This window comes from Gekko japonicus, unplaced genomic scaffold, assembly GCF_001447785.1.
Source record: "Gekko japonicus isolate JY-2015 unplaced genomic scaffold, Gekko_japonicus_V1.1 scaffold2512, whole genome shotgun sequence".
Taxonomy (NCBI): domain Eukaryota; kingdom Metazoa; phylum Chordata; class Lepidosauria; order Squamata; family Gekkonidae; genus Gekko; species Gekko japonicus.
The window spans coordinates 42,807-53,204 of record NW_015165318.1 but is presented as its reverse complement, the minus strand read 5'-3'; positions in this window follow the sequence as shown (position 1 = coordinate 53,204).

Below are 10,398 nucleotides of genomic sequence, written 5' to 3'. Positions count from 1 at the left end.
ACCTATTGGACAGTGGTACCCCAATTGGGGGATGCTGGAAGATACCACTGTAACATCTTAAGACTATCTTGATATGGAAGCACTTTACCGTTAATTGTAATGTAATTGTAATGTCTTGGTTATGATTTTATGGTTTTATTGGATTTTATGTAAGGGCTTGTGCCCCCTGTAAGCCGCCCTGAGCCCGCTTGCAGGGAGGGCGGGGTAAAAATGTTTAAATAAATAAATAAATAAATGCATTTAGTCCATTTCCAAAGCTGCAGGTTGCAGGCAGAAGTATGGTTATCCATACTAAACTTACACACATAGACACAAAGGCTCCTTCTACTCTTTCATTAGGTAGGGATAGGATGTATCACTGCTGCCAGCTTGATTTAGATTGTTCCAGAATTAAGAAAAAATTAAGAAAGTTAAAGCTGATTCTTGGTAAAAGAGCAGTTTCTGTCAAGAGCTATCTCAGCCCCACCTACCTCACAGGGTGTCTGTTGTGGGGAGGGGAAGGGAAAGGAGTTTGTAAGCCGCTCTGAGACACCTTTGGGTAGTGAAGGGCGGGGTATAAATCCAATCTCTTCTCTTCTTCTTGGTGCCTCATCCTAACTTTTACCTGCAGTTCTGAGGATGTACGTTAGCATGTTCTTCCACTTTAGTCTTAATTACTTCCCCCAGGAACAACACTGTATCAGGAAATATTATAATAAAGGAACATGTACAGTAGTTTTACTATAGTTACAGTACTGGCATAGTATAGTACTATAATCCAGTGTATAATAGTATACAAACTAGAGGCCTGAGTGGAATGTTAGGAGAGGGAAATGTTCAGGATGACTCTAGTCCGGCCTGATTTAGATACAGGTTTGCACTTAAGAAGCCCCAGACATCTAGGTCCCTTACACACACACATTTTACTACAGATTTTCAGAGCAGTAAGTCTTTAATCTTGACTTCAGATTCTGGACCCACCTTACACACCATTCTTTTTGCTCTGGAGTATATACAATTTAAAAAACACACTTTTCTAAATTGGGGTGGAACATCACTTGTCCAAAGTTTTTTAAAAATATGTAATTTTCTCTATCGCAGCTGAGCAGTAGCATCCAGCAAATTCCTTCCATTCAAATCCTTGTGGTTCAGGTTTTGCGCATGCATTAGTTCACTGAATGAAAAGGAACAGAAAGGAACTCAGGCAAAGGGGGGGGGAAACTAATGTTGAAACTGACCAGACTTTTTTGAAACTGATAAGCAGATGTGAAGCCCTGTTTTCCATATTGCTGAGCACTAGGGGATTCTCTGCTGTGTTATCAGCTCTGTGAAAAATGGGGAAAGTCACATGATTTCATAATATGGGGGAACATGTTTAGTGTACAGAATTCATGGTAGAGCCTACTGACACTGGCATTGCAAGTTGTGGTCACTGGCTGTGTGTGTATGTGCATGTCCCTGTGCAAAGTCAGTTGCAACTCCACCACGCTTTGCACAGGGCTGCACTTTGTATGGGGGAGGAATCCTCTGGCAGAAGCTCTGGAGAGCTTTTTTAGTCTTGTGCCTTTAAACTGAAGAAAAAAATTGGGGAGGGGATATTTTCACTGATGCCCTAGTGCAGCAGTATAGTAATGCTGATTTTCTACCCTTCCTTGCAAATTTGCATGGTTTTCTCTTTGTAATTCTCTAATTTGATCCTGCACACTGGTCGTGATCTTGGCAGTTTTTTGGAGCCTGTCCTGTGTGGATTGCACTCTGTCCTCCAAATGGATTCTTAAGTTTGGCAGTTTGCAGAAGGTCCATGTGGCTCAGCTGCCCTTTTAATGTTAGGCTTTTGGAGACTGTCAAAATGGTTCCCTCCCCAACTTCATTCACTAAAGCATTAAAGGGAAAAATGGTTTCAAAGCTTTAAGCTTCCCATCCCACTGTCTCTCTCTGTCTTTACATCACATGTCAATTTCATTCTGTGCTGACGCTCCCCTCCCCCTTTATTTTGTTTGCATACAGCACTGAATTCCTTTTTTTTTTTTTTTTTTGCACTGGGGACGCTGCCATTTGCCTCCTTTCCGATCCCCCTTTCAAATCAATACCAGCAGTGAACTTTTAATCATAACTCACTTTTTATCATAACACTTTGGGTTTTTTACCAGTGTCTGCCTCTGCATAGCAATCATAGACATGGGCCAACCCTGCTTAGCTTTTGGGATTGGAATAGTTTAGGTTATCCAGGTCAAGGTATCTATCATAACACAGACTGTTTAAAATAGTGGTTACAAAGTTTCTTATACATAAGAACATTTGTTGGCCCTCAGCTAATATACCCCTATATTTGAACTTTAACTTCATTTCTATAAAGCTGGACATTCTTGCCATTCTCAGATTCTCCTGCACCTGGGCTTTAGCACATAGTATCCATTGATACAGGTTAGAGGGTTTCTAATCTAGAAAAAGCCATGTTATTATGTTACTTCTTTGTTTTTTGTCCCTCCCCAAGGCTTTTCTATTCTGGGTCTCTAGGCTCCCTTTTTCGCATGTTCACTTGAGAGATTCCCGCCACCTTTGTTCTCCGGTGGTCCCGGTAGTGGGTCAGTCCTTGATCCATTATGCCTGGGATTAGCCCCTCCCCTCCACTTGCAGGGCCGGCAAACTTTGATCCTGGAGGGGAGGGGCTTGTCCTCTGGATCCCCAGTCTTACCAGCCCTGCCTCTGGAGCAGGATGTCTGGCTGTGCTCTTGGGAGCATGAAGATCCTGAAACAAGATAAAAAGAAGAAGAAAATAAAGTGAGTGATAGGGAGGCAGGGGAAGGTGTTTCTGCCTCCCCGCCCCTCCCAGACCCGTCCCTAGGGACAAGGAGAGCGGCTGCCGGCAGTTCAAGGGGGGGCCTCTGAGTAGACGCGGCAGCTGGGAACTGGCCTCCGTCTTCATGCATGCCGCTGAGCTGCAGAAAGCATTTCTCCCCCCCCCTTTTCTTTTTTGGACGCCGGAGAGGAGAGGGAGAGAGAAAGAGTAGCGGAGCCCGGGAAGTGCACGGGTGGTGCGGCTGAGGGCAGCACGATCCCGTGCAGTGCTTGAGCAGAGTCTTTTCGCCCGCGGTTACTGGACTGGGCGTTGTGGCTCTGCATAAAAAAAAAGTCTCCTCCTGACTCAACTGAATCACGGTAGGGGGATGTTTTGGTGGGACGGGAGGTGTGCTGTGCTGTTTGGATCCTGTGGACTGGACTGGCTACTTCTTGTGAGTGGAGGCTTCCAGACCCCCCCCCCTTCGGTTCTTTCGCTTTTTCCAACAAATCTGTGGTAACATTGTTTTTTTTTGGGGGAAGAAGTTATTCCCTCATTGGGATTGGGGGGGGGAGTTTAGGACAGACAGAGTTGGTCTGAATAGTGCTGTGGCACATTATTTTTAAAAGTCTATCTTGTAAACAGAAGGTTGTAATATTAGATCTCAGCGGGAGTTCTGATGTTTTAAACACACTCCCCTTTTTCCTTCTTTTGGAGTTTTCATGGGGGAAGCTAAAAAAGTCTGGAATTGTGGCCATTTTACTTCAATGGAGTGATAGGGTGTTACTTTCACTTTTAGGTTCACTCAAAATGGCGGATAAAGCTGGCCCTTCAAGCTCCATGCCATTAGATGCCATTGAAGTCACTCAAGCTTCAAATAAGGAGCCCTTGGGTCTGGACTTATCAAGGGAGGAGGCTCAATCTAACCTTCGGTCATGGTTGAAGGAGGAGTTAAAGAAGGAGTTTAGAGGTTTGTGGCAGCAGGCCTCCACCTCGCAGGTCAAAAGGGGCAAGCGACATAGGAGCACTTCTCTAGACAGCAAAGAAGGTTCCCTCGGAGGAGGGGGATCATAGTCCTTTATTTAGTGACATGGGAGAAGAATCAGATTCTGATTCACCTATATTAGACAAGGAGGACAGAGAACTGTCCGAGGAAGGGGACGAAGCACTTCCTCTTAGCCAGTCCAGACTTTTTCCTCAAGAACTGTATAATAGGATGTTGTCAAAGGTTTTACGGGCTTTAGAGCTTTCATATACTCCTAAGACAAAGGAGGACACAGAGGCTGCAGATTTTCCAGTTGGGTCTGACAAGGCCATTCCTAAACCTAATGCCAAGTCAGCGAGAGTTCTTCTACCAGCAGCCTTTTATAATATTAGCATGGCTGAATGGGAACACCCTGCTAACCCCAAGGCTAATAACCCTTTGATTGCAAAATTGTACTCTCTTATTCCAGAGGCAACAAAAAAGCTGAAGCTTCCAGTGGTTGATGACCCAATCAACTCTTTGTCCTCGTTGTCTCTTCTGCCGATGGATGCAGATGGTCTCCCCAAGGACAATTGTGACAAACGTGGAGAAAGCGCTACGTGGGGATTTTGAAGCATCTGCCAGTTCCCTGAGGGTGTCAGCCACTGGCTCCTTGTTTGCCAGAGCGGCCTATACTTGGGCCTCAGAACTTACATCAGCAGAGAGTGGCATACCAAAGGCTTTAAAAGATGAATTTAAAAAGATTGCTCTGGCAACAGCCTTCGTGGCGGACGCCGCTCTGGATGCCCTCCAGTTAACAGCTAGAGCCATGGCCAGTAGTGTGACGGCTAGACGTAACACATGGCTCAGAAACTGGGATGCTGACCCAGCAGCCAGAGCTTAAGTTATCGTTTAAGGATGTCAATTTGTTTGGGGCAGGTCTAGAGAGATATCTCATAAAAGACAAGGACAAGAAAAAAGTTCTACCATCAAAAAAGAAAGATGGGAAACCTACGAGACCTTTTCAGTCTTTTAGGGACTTCAAACGAGATGACAGACAGAATTACAGCAGAGCATTCAAGGGGAGATGGCAGAACAGATCTAGAGATCCAAGACCACAGCCTTTTTCAGGGAAATCAGGTCAGGGGTCAAAAGGTTCCAAAAAGGAATCTGCGGCGTGACTATGCCACCATCTCGGAAACACTCTGAGCGGGGGGCTGTCCGCTAAGGGTGTTTCACTTGTGGCATCGGACAGTCATGGTTCAACTTTTTACAGTCATCAGGACAGTAGGGAAGATGTCAGAAATGTTGAGATAGAAAGGAGTATATTCTGTCTCCTCCACGGTAGCCTAAACACAGGGGGAGGTCAGAGTAACACTAGTTTGCAAGTGACTGACCAAGAGTATTCTGGACTCAGCACAGAGGTTGCGTCATTTGGCCGTACTGTTCCTCTTATCAATGGACAGGGGTCTTCTGTCTTAGCAGAGGGGGCAGCAGTCCTTACAGGTGTTAATCAAGGTACTGGGGGTGAACCCTCCAGATGTAGTGACATTAACATGCTCTCTGGGACGGCTGGTCTCATGTTGGGGGGGGAAAGGCCTTGGACCAGGGTCCACATGATTCTGATGAAGATGGAGCAAAGGGAAGCACTGTTTTGAATGGCACTCCTCTAGTCATGGAGAGTGTGATCCCAAGTCCGGTGGCGGTGTTTTGTCCGGAAGCCGAGGCATCTTCCTCTGACAGGGGATCTGTTGAGGCACAGAGTGACAATGTAGCCAGGACTACACATGTTAATATTAGCAGCCTGGATATTGAAAGACGGCGACTAGAGGACATGGGATATGAGAAAGGGGTGGTGGACACTCTTTTGGCTTCTAGAAAGAGGTCTACTAACAATGTATATAATAGGACTTGGCAGGTTTTTCAAACATGGTGTCTGGAGAGAGGGGTGGAACCCTTTCTGTCAAAGGTGGGGGATATTTTGGCTTTTCTACAACAAGGTTTAGATAAGGGCCTGAGTACGAGTACCTTGAGAAGGCAGGTGGCGGCCTTTTCAGCAGTCAGGGGAGCTAAGACAGGTATCTCCTTGATGCAACACCCCCACATTAGGCGGTTCCTGAGGGGTACATCACTCCTTAAGCCATTTCAGGTCCATAGGTTTCCTACATGGAATCTGAATACTGTGTTGAGGGCCCTGTGTCATGCCCCTTTTGAGCCCATGGCTTCTTGCCCCCTGAAGTTGACCTTCAAGATGGTTTTTCTGATAGGCATCACTTCGGCTCGCAGGGTATTCAAGTTAAGGGTGTTGTCAGTGAACAGGGAGCTTTGTAGCTTCCATAATGACAGGGTGGTGCTGAGGCTGGATCCGGCATTCATCCCTAAGGTAAATTCAACCTTTCATAGGTCAGAGGACATTGTCCTTCCCTCATTTTGCCCGGACCTCAAGCATGAGAAGGAAAAGGTCTGGCATCATTTAGATGTCTGCAGAGCCCTACGTTTTTTAATGGACAGAACTAAGGGGTGGAGGAAAACGGATTCTTTATTTGTTTCCTTTCGAAAAAAAGGCACGGGGGGAGGCTATTTCCACTTCTACCATTAGTAGGTGGATTAAGGGATGTATCATTCTGGCCTATAAGGCTCTGGGTCTAGTGCCACCAAAGGGGGTCACGGTGCACTCCTTGAGGGGGGCAGCCACATCAGCATCGTATAGGACGTTTCCGTCTTTAGAAGTTATTTGCAAAGCAGCGACCTGGAGGTCCATCCATTCTTTTACTAAACATTACCACATAGATAAGATGGCCTTGGCTGAGGCGGTCTTTGGCCAGAGGGTGCTGCAGCATGTTTTGTAAGGACCGGAAGTCGTTAGACCCACCCTGGGTTGTACTGCTTTTTGAAGTCCCAGGCGTAATGGATCAAGGACTGACCCACTACTGGGACCACCGGAGAATGGAAGATTTTATTCACTTACCGTGAAGCTTCCTTCTTGGTGGTCCCGGAGTGGGTCAGTCCTACCTGTCCCGATTGAGGGAGCACCTTTCGGTACTGAGGAAAGATTGTTACCTGAACATTGTATTTTTGACTTCCAGTTTATGGAGCAGTGATGGTGGACTCTCTCCCCGAACCGTGGGAGAGTGATCCGCACACCAGCGGCTTCGAGGGGTGCCACCTCAAGTGACACCCCCAAGGAGACTTTGCGATAGGCTCCAGTCCAGAGGGCTTTTGAGGGGTAGCCTCTTCGATGGCGTAATACCGGAGAATTGAGGTTCCCCTCCGCCCTGACGGTCCTGTCGCTGTGTGGCCTTCGGGCACTAGCTGGTTTAACCGGGATAAGTGCTGGAGATCGAGCGGAATGGCATTTAAAATGAGCGAGGTCAGAGAAACTGACCGACAATGAACGTGAGTTCAGAATAAACTGAATTATTGTAAAAGCAGATCCCCCCCATTGATAAAAGAGGTCAATAAGAGGGACGCCTCTTATGCGAATGAACTGATAAGCGATACGAAAGGGGAGAGGGGAGAAAACACAACAAGTGTGTTTTGAGAGACTTACTTAATTATCGTCATCGAGGGATGAATTTTTTGAGCCGGGAAGAAGCGTTAGAAACTGTAAACCAATCGGAGAAAATGGCGGCCCAGCAGAGAAAGTTGAAAACGAAACCGCCGGGCAGTCAGAGTCCAAAACCGGAAGAGGGAGCAGACGACATTAAACTGCTAGTGGATATGCTTAAGCTGGTGATGGAGCAACTTGATAGTATTAACCAGCAATTGACCATTATGAATAAGAACTTTGCAGCTCAACAGCTCCAGCTGAACGAAACGGAGAAGAAAGTGGAGCAGGCAACTGAGCAAATTAAAGAGAGAGACACCACAAGTAAGAAATTGAAGAAAAGAATGGGAGAAATGGAAATGAAGCAGAACTTCCAAGAAAATCGTTTGCTGCAATTACAGATGGAAAAAGCTAACATGATTCTCAGGTTCCAGGGAGTTCTTGAAGCAGAGAAGGTGCGGAAGGTGAGGAAGGTGCTTAGCGAGATCATTGCTTGGCGAGATCAGGTCCCACAGCAAGTCAACGGAGTACACACTTATAGAACGGGATTACTTTATTGAAGCCATGAGTCACTGAACAGAATCACTGTTCGGAATAACGCTAGCTCATTGAGCTGGGAAGGTTAAAGCAAATTCATAATCAATACAGCCAATAGACATGGTTCCCACTCGCGCCCAAAAAGCAGTTTATGCGCCCAAAACTCCTGAGAAAGCAACGGCAACTGTGTTATCACTACAAAACGCTTCCCACAGTTTCTACTCATTAAAACCAAAGCAAAGCAAAGCAGACTCCTTCTCTTGACCACCTGTGACCTTGGAAATGATAACGTTAAGCAGGCATGGCTGGCGGGCGTAGACTAGCAAGAATGCAACCACTATGGATATATGCGCATGGTTCTATGAGCGGATGTCTAGAGGGGAGGGGGAATACAGAGATAGGTACATTGCCGAACTCAGGTACCAGAATGCATATAGGACCAATTAGAACCTTTGGCAGCTTGCTGACATACTGCCCTCCCAAAAATTCACTTCCCACCTCCCTGATGTACAATCTCCCGGTCAGGCCAGGAGACCTCCCAGTTTGTCCGGGAACTCCCGGTGAAATTTGTGGAGCATGTGAGGGGCCCGAATATCCCCTACTTCCACCCATTCGAGGTGCTGGGGTCCGAAGTCTTTCCATTCCACCAGATAGAGCAGTTTACCACGTTTCAACCTAGAGTCCAAAATACGAGCTATCTCGTAATGTTCCTGACCATCCACCAAGATAGGCAGTGGAGGTTCACTTTCTCCCCGCCAGGGGCAGGATCCATTGTGTTTCTTCAGCAGGCTGAAATGAAATACAGAATGTAAGGACCTTAAATTCTTAGGCAGTTCAACATCAACGGCAACATCATTGATAATCCTCCGCACTTTAAAAGGCCCTATGAATTTCCACCCCAACTTCCTACTGGGACGCAACAGTTTGATATTTTTGGTAGACACATACACAAAGTCCCCAGCCCGCAGAGCCCAACCCTCCATCCTTCCTCTATTGGCCTGTTTCTTGTAAGCTGTCTTAGCAGCATCAAGTGTCTTACAGAGTAGAGGCCATGCCTCCTGCAGTTGCTTACACCACGAGCCCGCATCACCCGTCCCCAAATTCTTGCCCCCCCCAGGAAAGGCATAGGCGGGCTGTCGTATCCATACAGTGCTTTAAAAGGGGACATGCCAATGGACGCATGGCAAGTGTTGTTGTAACAGTACTCAGCCAGTGGCAATAAATCACACCAATCATCCTGTTGATAGTTTGTGAAACATCGGAGATATTGTTCCAGAGTCTGATTAACACGCTCAGTTTGTCCATCCGTCTCGGGGTGATAAGCACTGCTGAGACCCCTTACGCTGCGTCTTACTCAATTATATATAAGGGAGAGATATTAACACTTATAGTATTAACACTTATACTAACAGGGATAAGATCTCCTCCTCTTGGGGTTTTAGTTTAATGTGGTTATCTATCCTTTATCCCTAGATGTAGTCCCCTCTGTAATATTTGTAGTTTTGTAGTTTATTGCAAAATAATAATATCCCTCCAGGTTTACACAACAGTGTATTTTTCAAAATTAAGTCTGTATGTCTTGGTTGATGTTCAAATAAAGTTTACTGTTGATGTTTGGAAACCTGATGGTCGAACCAGTTTCTGGTTGGGTGGCAGGGGTTTTCATTTGATTCAGTGTTGTACAGGTTGTTGGGGAAGGTCGGCTTGGTGAACGACTGGGGATCCAGAAGACAAGCCCCTCCCCTCCAGGATCAAAGTTTGCCGGCCCTGCAAGTGAAGGGGAGGGGCTAATCCCAGGTGTAATGGATCAAGGACTGACCCACTTCGGGACCACCGAGAAGGAAGCTTCACGGTAAGTGAATAAAATCTTCCGTTTCTGATCTTTTTGGTCCCGATTCAGCAACTGTTCCTCTATATTCCTGGCCATATCAGTGACACCTTCTCCTTGCTGGAATTGGCCGTCCTCCTGCTCATCTGCTTCAATGACAGTATTTGCCTAAAAATATAGGTTGCCAATGTAGGCTGGCAATAGCATCGGAAGTTTTTAACTATCCAGAGAAAAAGAAGGAGTGTAAAAGTCTGTTGATGTATGGTTTGTACAGTCTCATCTGCTGTATTTGGCAGCATAGTACCAACTCTGTTGCTTGCCTACATAAGTGGGAATTGAACAGTATGCTGCTGATGTGTGTTTCGTTTTTGTGTCAGTTTTTTCTGCATAGAATAATAAAGGACGTGGCCAGGTAAAAACTTTTGTAGTTGTTGAGCATTACGAATGTAATCTGTGTTTCCCTTGGTGCATTTTCTTTCTGGCAGAAGACATCCAAAACATTTTCTTACAGGCAAATGTTGCCTTCTTTCCAGTTAGGAGGCAAAACAGTTGTAACGTTCATAAGTTATGTGTAGACTACATCTTTTGTATGCTTATTGTACTAGGCTGGCAACAAAGTGACCAAAATTCACTATGACTTTCCCACATAGCCCAAAGGCATCTTCAGTCAGGACCTTGCTCACACCAGGCAACGGGATAATGTTGTTCAGGCAATTTTTCTACAAATACAAAATCACTTCCTACTGTTTTGCAATTTTGCACCA